We start from the raw sequence: 13,682 nt of genomic DNA, 5'->3' as shown, positions 1-13,682 counted from the left end.
AAAATGAATTAAATTAATAAAACATTTTAAATAAACATGAATTAAAGAAATATAATCGTTTCCTTTATGTCCCATCCCACAATTTTTCTTAAAAAGTTACTTCTACTTATAAAACAATTTCATCTTAATCTCAATTTACAATAACATTTTTGATTATTTGCTCTTTCTTAAATAATCACCAGGTAACTTTTATTATTGTTTATGTAGCAAACGAGTCTTGAAAGAACCCTAAAAATATGCTAATTATAATTAGGATGAGGGAACGTCTATCAGTACATTAATCATTCCGTCAGAGATCGCCACCTCTTTGCTTCCTCCCCGTAAATCATATATAAATAATGTGCACAAGGGGTTTTAGAAAGGGTAATAAAAAAAACGGAACGGGTATTTTGAAAATAGGTAATGGTTTTTAAATTACGTTGAATAGCTGTTCCTGTAAGTACATATTTATATATTTTAATAGAATAGAAAACAAGGCGTACTTATAGGTATATAACTTATATTTCACCTGTTTATGATGTCATCAAACGTCGCACTCTTTGTTGCAGGTCCAATACTGGCAATCTTACCCTAATATCATAGACCAATGCGATATTGTCATCTACTCTATATTCCAATCATCAATTCATTTGATATCGCACGAATCGCGTCGTGCTGTGACGAAGGTCGCTAAGAGTTGTATAGATTTTACGTTGACATGTGCTTCAAACAAGAGGTCATCAAATAAACATCTCAAGTTGAAGATGAGTGACAGATGTTGACAAAGTGACTATTAAGTTTAAATAATAAGTTTTGATCATAATTATTAACATAGAGCCGTGGTAGCCCAGTTGGTAGAACGCTTGCCTCTCACTTTGAGGTCCCAGATTCGAATCAAACACCGGCCTAAACAAATGATTGTTGAATTTGTTTTAGAATTCATGTTTGGATCATAAATGATTATAACGTGCGAAGCAGAAAGAAAACATCGTAAGGAAACCCACATTCCCGAGAAATGCTTTTTCACATACCTCCGAAAAAGCATTTCTCGGGTTGGGAGGTCAGACAGGTAATCGCTTCTGTAAAAAAACCGGACCCTGTGAAAATCGGGATAATGCTTGGGAGATGATGATCATAATTATTAAAATACATGAACATAAGTAGTCGTATAGTACCTAGTAGCATACACGTCCCATTGCTTGTCACAGGCCTCTCCTCAATCAGCCGGAGGGGATAATGATTATTGTCACTAAATTACTAACAAATTATTATGAGTAGTGAGTCCAAGGACTTATCGCAGATGGGCTAAAATTGATGAGATTTCTTGTGTAGAGCTGTCGGCCTATATTATGTAGATAATTTCTGCCAGTTGTACTTCTGGGAAAATTCAATTTTAGAAAATAAATTGTTGAATTTTCTATAATCCGGTTAAATAAAATGATGATAATTTAAGGTGCTGAGATAAATGAAAACAAAAGTCTCTCATTAACATAGAATAAACACAGTGTCAGCTAACACCTCATTTTATACTTTAGGTTTTGACTCGGGACCTCAAAGAGACGTCGGCGTCAAGAGAACAACTTCTTTGTCAACTTATATAATGAATATTTAGAAACACGATCCTTATGTAAATTCTGTCCCCATTCAGTGCCCTGTTAATTCTGGCCAAGATTATTACATTGTAAATAAGGTAATTTATTTCGGTCTCCAACAAAGCAGCTATAAGTAAAGAGCCGGTTATGAAAAATTCATTAGTTGTTTGATGTCCAACTTTAATTACGACAGTTTTGTCTCTGGGATTCTGAGTTATTCCGTCCACGCTTTTTGCCTATACATATTTACATTGTTGTTAATTCTACATCTCCTGTTGGTTAATTAGTATCAAAAAGAATTTTTGTGAAAAAGTACACTGTCAACCCGCTAAAACGACAGGTTTAAAAGTCAACCGTTTTCTATACAACATAGTTTTTTTACATTTTCTGGTTTTGACTCCTCCCATATAGATTGTATTATTATTACAAGAATTATAATTGTCCGTTGACCGACTTCATTGACTGCGATTAATCAGCTCTATATATCAGGTATAATTATGGTATTTCAAGTGGACTATAGAAACACTGATTTTATCAAATTATAGTTCTAGCTATAAAAACACACACACCATCGCGTAGTTCAATATATTAATTTCCTTGTATCGCAACATCTGTTTCAAGATTCAATATGAAACTTAGGAACTCTTTCTTGGAAACGAAACGCATTATCCATATAAATACATAAAATATTATACCTAAGCCATGCATGACAGAGTTGATCAGAATTTCCGTAACACCTGAATAAATATAGCCATCTGGTATTCAAACGCATTAGTGCATGCGTCATCTAGCTTCATGTGATACCATTAGGATTCCTAGCTCAAGTAAGAAGTAAAGGTTTAAAATATTCGTCAACGATGTCAACAGACACTAGTTCAATGACTAAAGTAGTGCCCTTATAAGTAGTGCCTTTCTTCTTGTAGTTTTAGTTGTAGTTCTTGTAGTTGTTAATGTTGTTCTCAAATGTACGTACCCATTCATAATAATAATTCATATTATTGTATTTATTAATGGTACTTTATTCGTTTATTACAACATTCTTGAAGGTAAACTTAATATAGACACAGATACATTATAGACTTACGTCATCGCAACAAAAACAATACAGTAGAAACACGCATGGTGTCTTATACGAGTCGACATGGCTAATCTACTTACAAGGCAAGAATGCAAATGTTCTGCACGTAGCGACAACTTATCAATCTGGTACACGTGACGGCAGCCAGCAAAATGGCGGATTTTATCAGAAAGGGAACTTGAAGAGATTTGCAAGTTCTTTTAGTGTGATAGTGAATTTGTTCTTTATTTTTTGCGCTTTATGTGAACAGCGTTGGATATGAAAGATCGTAATTCACAGCTGACCTTTATTTTTTTTAAATCTGAGTGTAGTCCTGTCCGTATAACGTGCAAATCATGCTCAAAGGTCATTGCTCTAGGTTCATTTGTTCCCTATGTCTGTCCCCTCTGCTTAAAATCAGACTATTCATTGGACGAATACATATTACATAAACATGATTAGTAGCTAAAATGCATTACACGTTTAATAGTAATGCTTTAATACTTATTTCTCTTTGAAAAGTATCTCATTGATGTAACTGAATAACAATTTAGAAACATGCAAATCATTTCACCGTAAAAACCGCATCTTAAAGCTGGAAATTCTGGTAATGTGGCTTTGCTAATTGGTTTATTTTTACTAACTTCACCCACTAACCTGGCTTACCTAAGAGTTTAGCAATGGTTTTTGCAATCTCTTCCACAGTACAGGTTAATTACCTATTAGCAATACAGTAAACTTAGAAATCGGGTCAAGAGTCATCGATATGTTTACGTTGATTCCATCAATGGCAACAATGCGTACATTTCCTATTAAATCGGCAGCAGCTAACTAGTATTTGTTAGCTATTGCATTGTTTACTACTGCATGCAGTGGGTTGTTGGTTGTTCGCTACATTTTCTTTCTTTTACCGTTAACATCGTTTTATATTGTGCAGTAGGTTATTTTTATTGAATACTCACGTTATCGTCGTGTCTATACGTAGAAACAGATAAACATATACCGACTATGGACTATTTCTAACTTCTTTTACTTTATTATGGTTGCTACATTGTTGTTTTTCTAGAAGCTCTAAAAATATTTTGACATTTTAATCTTCCATTTTAAGTTACTGGCTAGCCCGCTCAAAGGCCAAATATACATATGTAATGATTTCACCATGTTTAGAATTTACAACCAAGTGGATAATTTTCTTTTCTACGAAACGTTAGCCCTTGTAACTTGAACGAGTAACTTCATAAGTAAATAACATTTTTAACTTCCACTGCTGATGCTGATTGTGTCGACACGACAGCTCGTTCTGTGAATTAGCACCTCTAAGCAATTGTTATGTCTCTTTCATCCTTACTATAATGCCAGTAAGAGTGAGCAGAAGAAATACTATAACCAGACTGCTCTTAGCTGCAGGTGTGTTTTTTTGGTCATTATTGCAGTGTGAGTTTTGACAACAACATTATTCAATTTTATTAGTTTATACCCGGTCTAACCAAATTGGTCTGCGAAAGCTATAAAAGTCATAAAAATACTGATTTCATGTAGCTTTACTACTCCTCTCTGTAACCGAAATATACACATCTAATTTCTTAAGTTGGATCTCGTTCCTAATCTCTTCTTTTTTTAATGAAATCTAGACAAATACGCTATTTTTAAAGCCTCAAACAATGACGAAGTTACCTATTCACTTCTGCCTACATCGTTTTGTAAAATGAACGTCCATCAAAATCTTTCTGTTTAACATCAACAGGAAATATGACTGTCATTATTACTAAGTTGAATGAGTTAATTATAAAACTTCCCAACCTTTCACCGCTACACGACTTCCTTTCGACAACCCAAATATAGAAGTCAATTAATTCACCAGCTACAGTTCAAACGTAACTACAACAAGGCACTATTTTTTTCCCTGTCATATTTAACATTACGGACCTACACCAAGTCAAATGCAAGCTACAATTCATAAACTCATAAAACGGAGTGTTTATTTTAAATTTAGAACTGGCAGCGCGACAGCTGTCTACCGGCCATTATCCTCAAAGCTACGGAAGAGCAAATGAACCGTCAAAATAACAGAAACAACAATAACAGCATAATCATTTACCTGTGTTTTACGTTGAATGTTATTGTGTAAGTTTTTTTGAAGCCCAGCCTATTTAGTTACGCTCAATTAATAGTTACATTTTCACATCTAATATCGGTTCATAATAAATAATTGAGCGTGGCGCAAGTCTGAACGAGTGTGTTACCCGTGTTTGTTTTTGGTCGCGCTCGTTAATATAGCGTTACGAAAAATGTGTTCGAGTCGTGATCATGTGTTTACTAACTTTTTAGGGACCTTTGCGGCAAGGGACAGAAGCCCTTTCCCGTGGGGACACTACGTACATCTGTGCAATTCCCAGAGATATTTTACGGTTCTTAGAGCTAAAATTAAAAACACTTCTATTTTTTAACCGTATATCCTTATCCGTCTACTGTCGTACAGAAAACGTGAAATAAAAAGGGGTTTAATTTGATTATAATTCAAACGCCCTGGTTACCTGGAGCACACTTTTGGATACTGTTAAGTGCATTACCTTCTTTATAGGTCGAGAACTTTGTTGCTAATACATAATTTGTTTAAATTTAATATGCATATTTCTAAGTTTTCTAAGTCTATTGTGGAAGGAACTCTTAAACATTAATATAGTTTACTCTTAACCATTTTTTGTATCCTCTTTTTCATTTTGTAATTTTTCATCCACTCACGGTCCACCTGTCGTGTTGGTATCTGAAAAATCTTTAAAAGCAGCGGTAACATGTTACTGTTTGAGTAAAAACCCATTAACAACAACATTTGGACGTAAAAAACCCAAATGCGGGGTGCCATGTTTTATGGCTTAGGCACTTTTTATGCGTGCCCCCATGTTTGGCGTAGAAAAAAAAATTATTACGTTTTTGACTACCGGTTATTACCATGATATAACTGTTTTAAAGACTATTTTAAATTAAACGATTAATTTAGCTAATAAAGAGGACATTACACCAATTAAAATTTGGGTAATATAAATATCATAATAATAATGTTTTAAACCTTTATGGATGTTAATTTTATTACGCAGCATAAGAGCATAATTAATTTAGTCCCCTCTAATGAAGAAGGATGGTATTTTTGTCTGAATATTGACTTTTATAGTGAAAATATTGAAAGAAAAGAATTGTTACCTACGAGTGGATAATAAGAGCTCATTCAAATCACATCAGCATCAGAATATTTTCATATCAAGACAGAAAATTTTCTAAAGTTATAAACTAGCTGTATGCCTGGCTTCTGTCAAATATTAATATTATATTCTAAAATGTTCTTATATAAACATTCTCTAAACCTCTAGGAGGCAACAAGTTCAATAGTCTTTAATAAATTTTTCCCATAATAACTTGTTACACAGGTTTATTAATACTTCCGTCAAAATATTGTATGTAACTGTTAACCATAAAAATATTGGACAAGTTATAACAGTCATGGACAACTCTGTCAATAGACATGGTCACAGTTTTTAAAATTCACTGGTTTGACCTCCAGCGCGGTGTAAATACACGCAGTAAAACAACTTAAATAAAGTAAAATACTCATGGTTACTTAGTTTGCAGACAATGTTCAAGTATTGATATCCATCTCTGGTACAAAAGAATAGCTCAAGTAGGTACCGGTACCATAATGAGAATGTTATGTTGCAGCACTGTACGTTCTTCTTAATATTTATCACCAATCGGTTTCCTAACAACTTGGTCGGCTCATTGAGATTCGGTGTCAAGTTAACACTAGCGTTTACATTCAATATTCCACCAAATATGAAACTTTAGTGTGAGAATATGAGATTGTTATTCTTGATAAAACGTTTAACGGGAGATTATGTTTCGTATGTCGAAATCCGTGTTTGGTTTAAGCACGCTTATGATTGCACATTCAAATATTTTATGCTATTACACAAGCGGAACATTCATTTCAGTAGTAATAATAGTATACATTTGTTTCTAAAATATGGTCTCCATTGATGTATTATAACAATGTAGACTTCAGCGTAGTCAAATTCTACATTGTCGTCGTTTTAAAACTTAGTCGTTCAAAACCCGTATTTTATATTTATTTCATGGAAAACATAAAATATAGCTTTATTTATTTATGCAACTGATTTGAAATAATGTATGAGCATATTAAACTGTAGGAGAAAAATATTATGAATTTGACTAGTTAAGTTTCGTCATAGCCACATAATAACAGCGCGACGTATTTAGATCCCATCTCCGGAGCTGCTGAGCAATAAAGCTATCTTACATCTACTGTAACTTCTGCGGTAATTGGGTATGCAAATATACGAAATAATTACAATCCCACTGTACGGTGAGGCAATTCCAGTACTGCAGGCTCGTTGTGCATATTTTATCAGGATACACAGAATTCTTGTCATAGTTGGCGGGTAGAATTCTGCTGTTTTCTTCTTAGAAGCGCCTCTGTTATTTGGAGTAAAATTATACAGTGATACCGTACGTGGGTTTTTCTGTAGATCTATGTATAAAACTTAAATTGTTGCTACTTTATTCTCTGAAGTACAATAAGGCTTTTACGAACAAAGCAGCGATGTAGATAAATAACCCTATATCAAGAGCAGACTTCGCCTGAAATCCTTGCCTCTTGAGAATTATCTAAAGAAATCAATTTACTTGACGTTCCTTTATAAATTAAAAGGGTGAGAGGAAACAAGCCATTGTCTACTACCAACAAAACGGCCAGATTAAAAACAAGATTTAATTTTGTTGTAAAAAAAAAGGTAAATTTGGAAGATATAAAAAAATGTTCAAGTTTCATCTGATTTACTAGTTACACGTGGATTGTAATAACTAAAACAATGAAACAATTTCGAATAAGTTTCGCCGATTACAAGCAAACAGTAGGGAACTATCCTTTGTAGCTAAACAATAGTAGTAAGACATATTGCTTCAGTGAGTACCTTTCCGATACTCTCTAATTGGATTTAGGCCTCCGAAGTCCAACTGTTTGGGTCTTGCTTGTAAATCTAACTCCGTAAACCCTCCATTGTGTAGACAGTATACATACACAAGTTTGTAGAGTATATGTCACCGTAAAATTGTAAATAACGTTAGATTATAATCTATCTCGCGAGATTGTGAAAAATTGTGAAACGTAATATACTGCTTACAATTTAACGTATTATTATTCGTCAGATTATAATCTATCGAAGTAAAACTGTTAAATCACAATCTTACAATTGTCAAATTGTCAACTGTCCGACGGCTGTCCCTGATTGGTCGGCCTTACAGTAGACCGTTCTGTGTCCATAGAGTTAGGAATAAAACACAGGTGTCAGTCAAATAAAATAAATGCTCTTCAAGATTGTGAAATCAAGTACGTATTTATTAATTATTTAGTAAGTAATCAATAATTCTGACATCACATGGTAAGAAAAAATGTATCAAAATTAAAAAATCTGAAACGTATCATTCAGTATACTTTTCGTGTGTAAGATAAACATACTAGCGGCATAGGGGTGGCCCAAGGGCCACCCCCGCCGCACCCTAACCTACTGTTATGCCTTGTAAAAATTATGACAAAACACTATTATTCTAAAAAAGAATTATGAATATCTATTTATTAATCCCAAAAATAAGTTATACCTAACAAACCAGTATTCCTAGATGTTATTATGGGAAAGTAAAACTATTATGCTAAAAAACGTTATGCAAAAAGGATTATGATAATTAAAATTATGACAAAAACATTTATGCATTTTAAGAGAATCCCAAATTAACATTATGCTCACTCTAATAGTTTTGTAACTCTATGGTATAGCACGCGAGGTGCGTTTCGTATCACAATTTGACGGTTTCACTTCGATAAATTATAATCTACCGAAAAATAATACGTTAAATTGTAAGCAATATGATACGATTCATAATTATTCGACAGTTCACAATCTCGCGAGATTCAAATCGATAAATTATAATCTAACGTTATTTACAATTTTACGGTGACATATATAAAGCAGATAGACCATTTGTTGCAATGGCCAGGTTCTCTGAATAGCAGCATTGATACTCTTAGTAGAGCACAAGGCTGTGAACGATTGTTTTCTCTGTGTTAAGTAGGATTTTATTTAATGTATATTTCAGCAGTTATCGCTATCACCCCAGTACGGACCGGCTTTCTCAAACACATACAACGTCCTGAGCTGAAATATTTGCGGCTCACCTAGGCACCCTTAGGCCTGTTTCCTTAAATTCTTGAGAGCAAAGTGTTCGGCCAAGTAGTGCATGCCTTCCAAAGTAAATGAGTCTTTCAAAAAATAAGTAAATAAAATAAGTCGAATCTGAAATACATAACATCAAAAACCCATTTTTCCTAGAAATATTCAAAAAGGCTCAGAGGAGAGCTCTTTTCAGAAATCTACGAGTGACACTCGTATAAAAGACATTCGTATTATCCGATTTGTGAATAAGATTTAATTTTCGGCTTTGTATATTTTGTATACCTATGAGGAAACTATAGTGAGAATTTGCGTATTCAAGTTAAATTAGTAACGCCTACGCTGAATCATAGTTAGGACCAAATCTTTATTACCACGGGGAAACTGTTATGTTAGGAGCTACTTATTGTATTATTTGTCGGTTTTATGTTCAACGTATTTTAAAGTCAGCATTTAAATATTGTAAATCGATTTTAGTATATAAAAGAAACATTGATTTATACCCACACGACTACTTACATTACTTTTTTTGAGTACATCTTGTTTAATTCACTTAAGTTTCTTAGTTTTTTACTCTTACCGAACTTTTGTTACGAGTTCGTTAATATGCAATGTAAGTTTCGTGTTAAGAGCAGTTTTAATTAAAAGTTATTCAACCTTTCGAGGTTGACCTTTATAAACTTTCAGCTATCCAGTTACTACTCAATTACTTTCTTAATTAATTATAAATTATCATTCCATGTTACTATTATTATGGTCGGTTTCAGCTCATTTATTTATTTTTCTAAAACTGCTCCCGTATTTGGCTACTACATCTAGTGACACGTTGTACACGTTATTTTATACTTGTCAAAAATATACATTAAATTTTTTGTTACTTAATTTACTGCACAATATTATAGGAAACTGAGTTAATTAATATTGTAAATTAAGAGACGAAAAATTGTGTTGTGCCCTTAACTATCATCATAAATATTATAATAATAATGCAATATTAATGACGTAAGGATTCCGATGACGGCGCTTTGTGTTTGTACATCTTCTTCACTGCAAGTATACAACACCAAGATATAATTAACAGATATCACTTAATTTTCTCAACTACACTTTGCATAAAATTCATTTGCAAACTTTGAATTAATACGAACGGCGCGCACCCAATAATGTTGAAAGTTTTCAACGTGTCTTTTAGTTTCCAAGACGTTTTCCATTTATTAAATATTTAATTAGGTTCGTTTAACTTCGTCGCTTCGTTATGAACATCTTTTTAGTTGGATAAAGTGTTTGCTTTGTATTATGTGTGGCGCGGCAAACAAAAATATGCCGTATGACTGCAGTCCGCAGAAGTCTTCGTTCTCTCAAACATGATAGACGTACTTATTATGATGTGAAGCGGCACTTTTTGTGCCGACTTATTTATTATTATTTATTTATTTATTATTATTTATGTATTTATTTATGTATCTAATAATTACAACTATAAGTTACCAAACAGGCATATGCCCAAGGCGGTAACTTAGACACATTAGTTAAATATAAGCTTAAATTATTACTACTTAGTTTGTTATTTGTAATATTATATTTGTATAGGTCTTCGTTACCTGATTTAATTTCAATTATAATCAATAAACCACAGGCTGATTTCATTATTCTGCTAGAGTTTCAAATGTTTGCAATTGGTTTTCTGTCTGACTTGAATCTGCCTACCTCAGTACAGAGTAGTAATATGAACTTTTATATTGTTATGGTAGATTCATATAGTAGGTATTTTAGATTAAGTTTGTTTTGACTATAATACCTTATAAGATTATAAATAGTTGAATTGTGAAATATAATTAGGTTAATTGTAAAATTATCAAAATAATTGCTATACATCTTGACTAAATCTCTTTAGTTATGTTAACATAGGAACCCGAACAAATCCACAGGAGGTGGCTAGTAAAGCTTTAAAAAGTGACTTCTAAGAATGAAGTCAAGCGGAGTCGACATATAAATAAACGATATCGGAGCTCTGTGTTCTTTTACATGTGTTTACAAACGTTTCACAACACAAAGACCTTTGCCGATAACCTCAATCTTGCAATATTTCATCGAGTCTGTTTATCTTTTCAATTAATTTTCGAATATACCTAGGTATTCGTGCGTTCTTCTTCGCACTGTTAGAGATGAAAAAAGAACTTGTCTATGTATTTTAGAATGTATGAATTTATGTAAGAAATGGACTGTTAACTGTACAACAATCAGTTCATCGTACCTATTTACCTTGTGACGCCAGTTTATAGCAAACATGATAAAAGTACCTTATTTTCCTACAGACCCATGGAGCCTGACACCTATAGTGAGGTCTCAGGATCAAATCCAGCACGGACCGAAACCAATGAATTTCCAATTTGTTTTCGAATTCATGCTTGGATCTTAAATGATTACCTCGCAGCGGTGAAGGAAAACGTCGTGCGGAAACCTACACACCCGAGAAATATGTTTTCGACCGTAGTTACCTACGTGACCTTTTAACCTGAAACTGGACTGGTTTTTCTCTTCAGGTTGGAAGTTCAGACAGGCAGTCGGTTAGGTATATAAAAATCCGGACCTGTTATATGTTCAGGTTAGGTAAGCGGAACTCATGAAAACGGAGTATTTTTTGTCTTACTCAACTCCATGACCGAATGATATTTTACGCACGTAGTGTTTAATTCTGTTTTAATTTCGACCACGGGTCATGATAGACAAAAATGTAATAGTTTCGTCACTCAAAATTGGATTTTAAGCCACCTACCTAGTACCTAGGTAATTACCTACCTACCGATAGGGAATAATAGGTAGGTATTCCAAACAGAATGAATTCTAACTATTTACGAATAATGAGTAATAGGTATGTAGGTATGTATTTGTAGGTAGGTAGGTATATAATAGAATATTCCGAATCTATTGGTCGTAATTTATTCGCGACATTATTTTTTGCTAATGCGACGTTTTCATATTCTCTTGTTACAGTAATGAACATTCTGATATATTTTAATGCGAAGGCTTTCTCAGACTTGTCGGAAGGATGTTGTGGCCACAAGTCTGGATGTGAGCCAAAATAATCAAACGACCAGTCGTATATATCGTTATTTATTTTATGTCCCAAGTCTTTATTGACCGTTTCATGTAATTCGCGATTCTTTTGACCTTCAAAAGTAGTACGATCTCGGTTATAAGATTTCTTCTCAATTTTGAAAGATCTTTTGTTTCCAAGTAACGGTGCAACAGAAACGATTTCGTGAAAGTATAATTAGGTAAGTAGGTAGGTAGGTATCCGATGTTTTTACAATTTGTCTAAATGAGACGCTTTACTGCCTTTAAGATGTTATATCCAGATGTTCAACGTAAAGTAATAATATGGTCATATCCATCTAAAATGCATTTCACATTAGTCCAAGACTATTAATACAAGATTTGCTTAAAAGTATGACGTCAGTTTCATTCGTGATTAGGTATTTCAGCAGTAAACTCACATTCCTATTTATGTTTGCAGTTAACCATCATTTTGGAACACCGGAAATTTCAAATGTGCTAAATTAAATTACCGGACATAGGTACACAGCAGTAGATTTGCTCAAAATTATATTTGATACTTTGCGCTCTAGGTACTTGAAATGAGCGATTACCTTGAGCGTGTTAGTCATTCTTATAATGTAGGTGCTCGTAATCGCCTTATCTCATTCTAAACACGCAATTCTTAGTTCTTTACTAACCTTATAGTGTGAAATCCGGCTCGAAGGACCAAGAAGATTCACGTTTCCAAATCAAAAGCACATTACATCCATTGAGTTCACTTTGGGGCAACGTTACACAGGACGGCACGCTCGTTGAACACACATAACATCACATTTTGCACTTACTAACGAAAAACAAAGAACATCAAATGAACAGGGCAGATTAAACGACAGAAATGTTGGGTTCGCTTTAAGGTGCACCGGTACGTGTACAGAGAAACCAGTCACAGTTTATGTCATAAATTTTATGTTCGTCGAAGACTACGCAAGAGGGCAATCTCCGAACGCGCAATACGTGTGCACGCGGCACGAACTGGCGGACGACTGAGTGAGCGAGGGGAAGACTGAGTAAACGAATGGTGGGAGAACGCAGGGCGCATCGGGCCGCGTGCGTGCCGCGAACCCTAGCTCGAAATAAGTATTATTAAAAACGAACATTACCTCAGCTCTACTTAACGCGGCAGCGCGGTTTTGAGATATTTTTTCATTATTTTAAACAGCGTGTTTAACTTTTTTGTCCGGGTCCTTGGCATGGCATGGCAAATACAAAGTCTGCCGCCGATCGCGTCTATTCAATGTTGCTCAGTTTTTAATCTTTTGGCGCGAAAATTGATTTGTGCTGAAATAATAATAACGTACCTACCTACACTTATCTAAGGGCTTAGAAATAGGTAACTAAATAATTTATCATATTTTATTGGTAAGTACCGACTATAGCTAGAATTAACAACTTGTTACTCTCAAATGTATGAACAAAATCTGTAATTAAGAACCTTTTGGTTGATATTGTATTTTACAATATCCTATAAACTAATAAGTGGGTACCTATTCGAACAAAGTAGGTTTATCCTCATATTACTTAATATCAATCTAATTACGGAAGCTCCCATAGATTAGAATCAAAATTTAAAGGCAACGGACCCGAGTTATAGCTTTACTCTTTACCTGCGCCGTATAGATGATCTTAGATATTGAAAAGCTGTATTGTATGGAGTCACAATAGACAGATACGATCGAGGCCCTCAGATGCAAGCAGATATCACGGATCCTCCTCACCGAT

At 34.0% G+C, this 13,682-nt stretch overlaps 1 protein-coding gene across 1 annotated transcript in view; it reads right to left on the bottom strand.

Annotated features, from left to right (window-relative positions):
- The window catches only part of LOC126376100 (insulin-like growth factor-binding protein complex acid labile subunit), a 265,800-nt gene extending 252,865 nt beyond the window's left edge, over window positions 1–12,935 (bottom strand). The window contains exon 1 of the mRNA XM_050023305.1: window positions 12,602–12,935. The gene's annotated coding sequence lies outside the window, so the exon portion shown is untranslated. The remainder of the gene's footprint in view (window positions 1–12,601) is intronic.
- Between the last annotated feature and the right edge of the window lie 747 nt (window positions 12,936–13,682).

The sequence above is a fragment of the Pectinophora gossypiella genome, chromosome 1, assembly GCF_024362695.1.
Source record: "Pectinophora gossypiella chromosome 1, ilPecGoss1.1, whole genome shotgun sequence".
In the NCBI taxonomy this organism is placed as follows: domain Eukaryota; kingdom Metazoa; phylum Arthropoda; class Insecta; order Lepidoptera; family Gelechiidae; genus Pectinophora; species Pectinophora gossypiella.
This window is presented reverse-complemented; position numbering and strand designations above follow the sequence as displayed.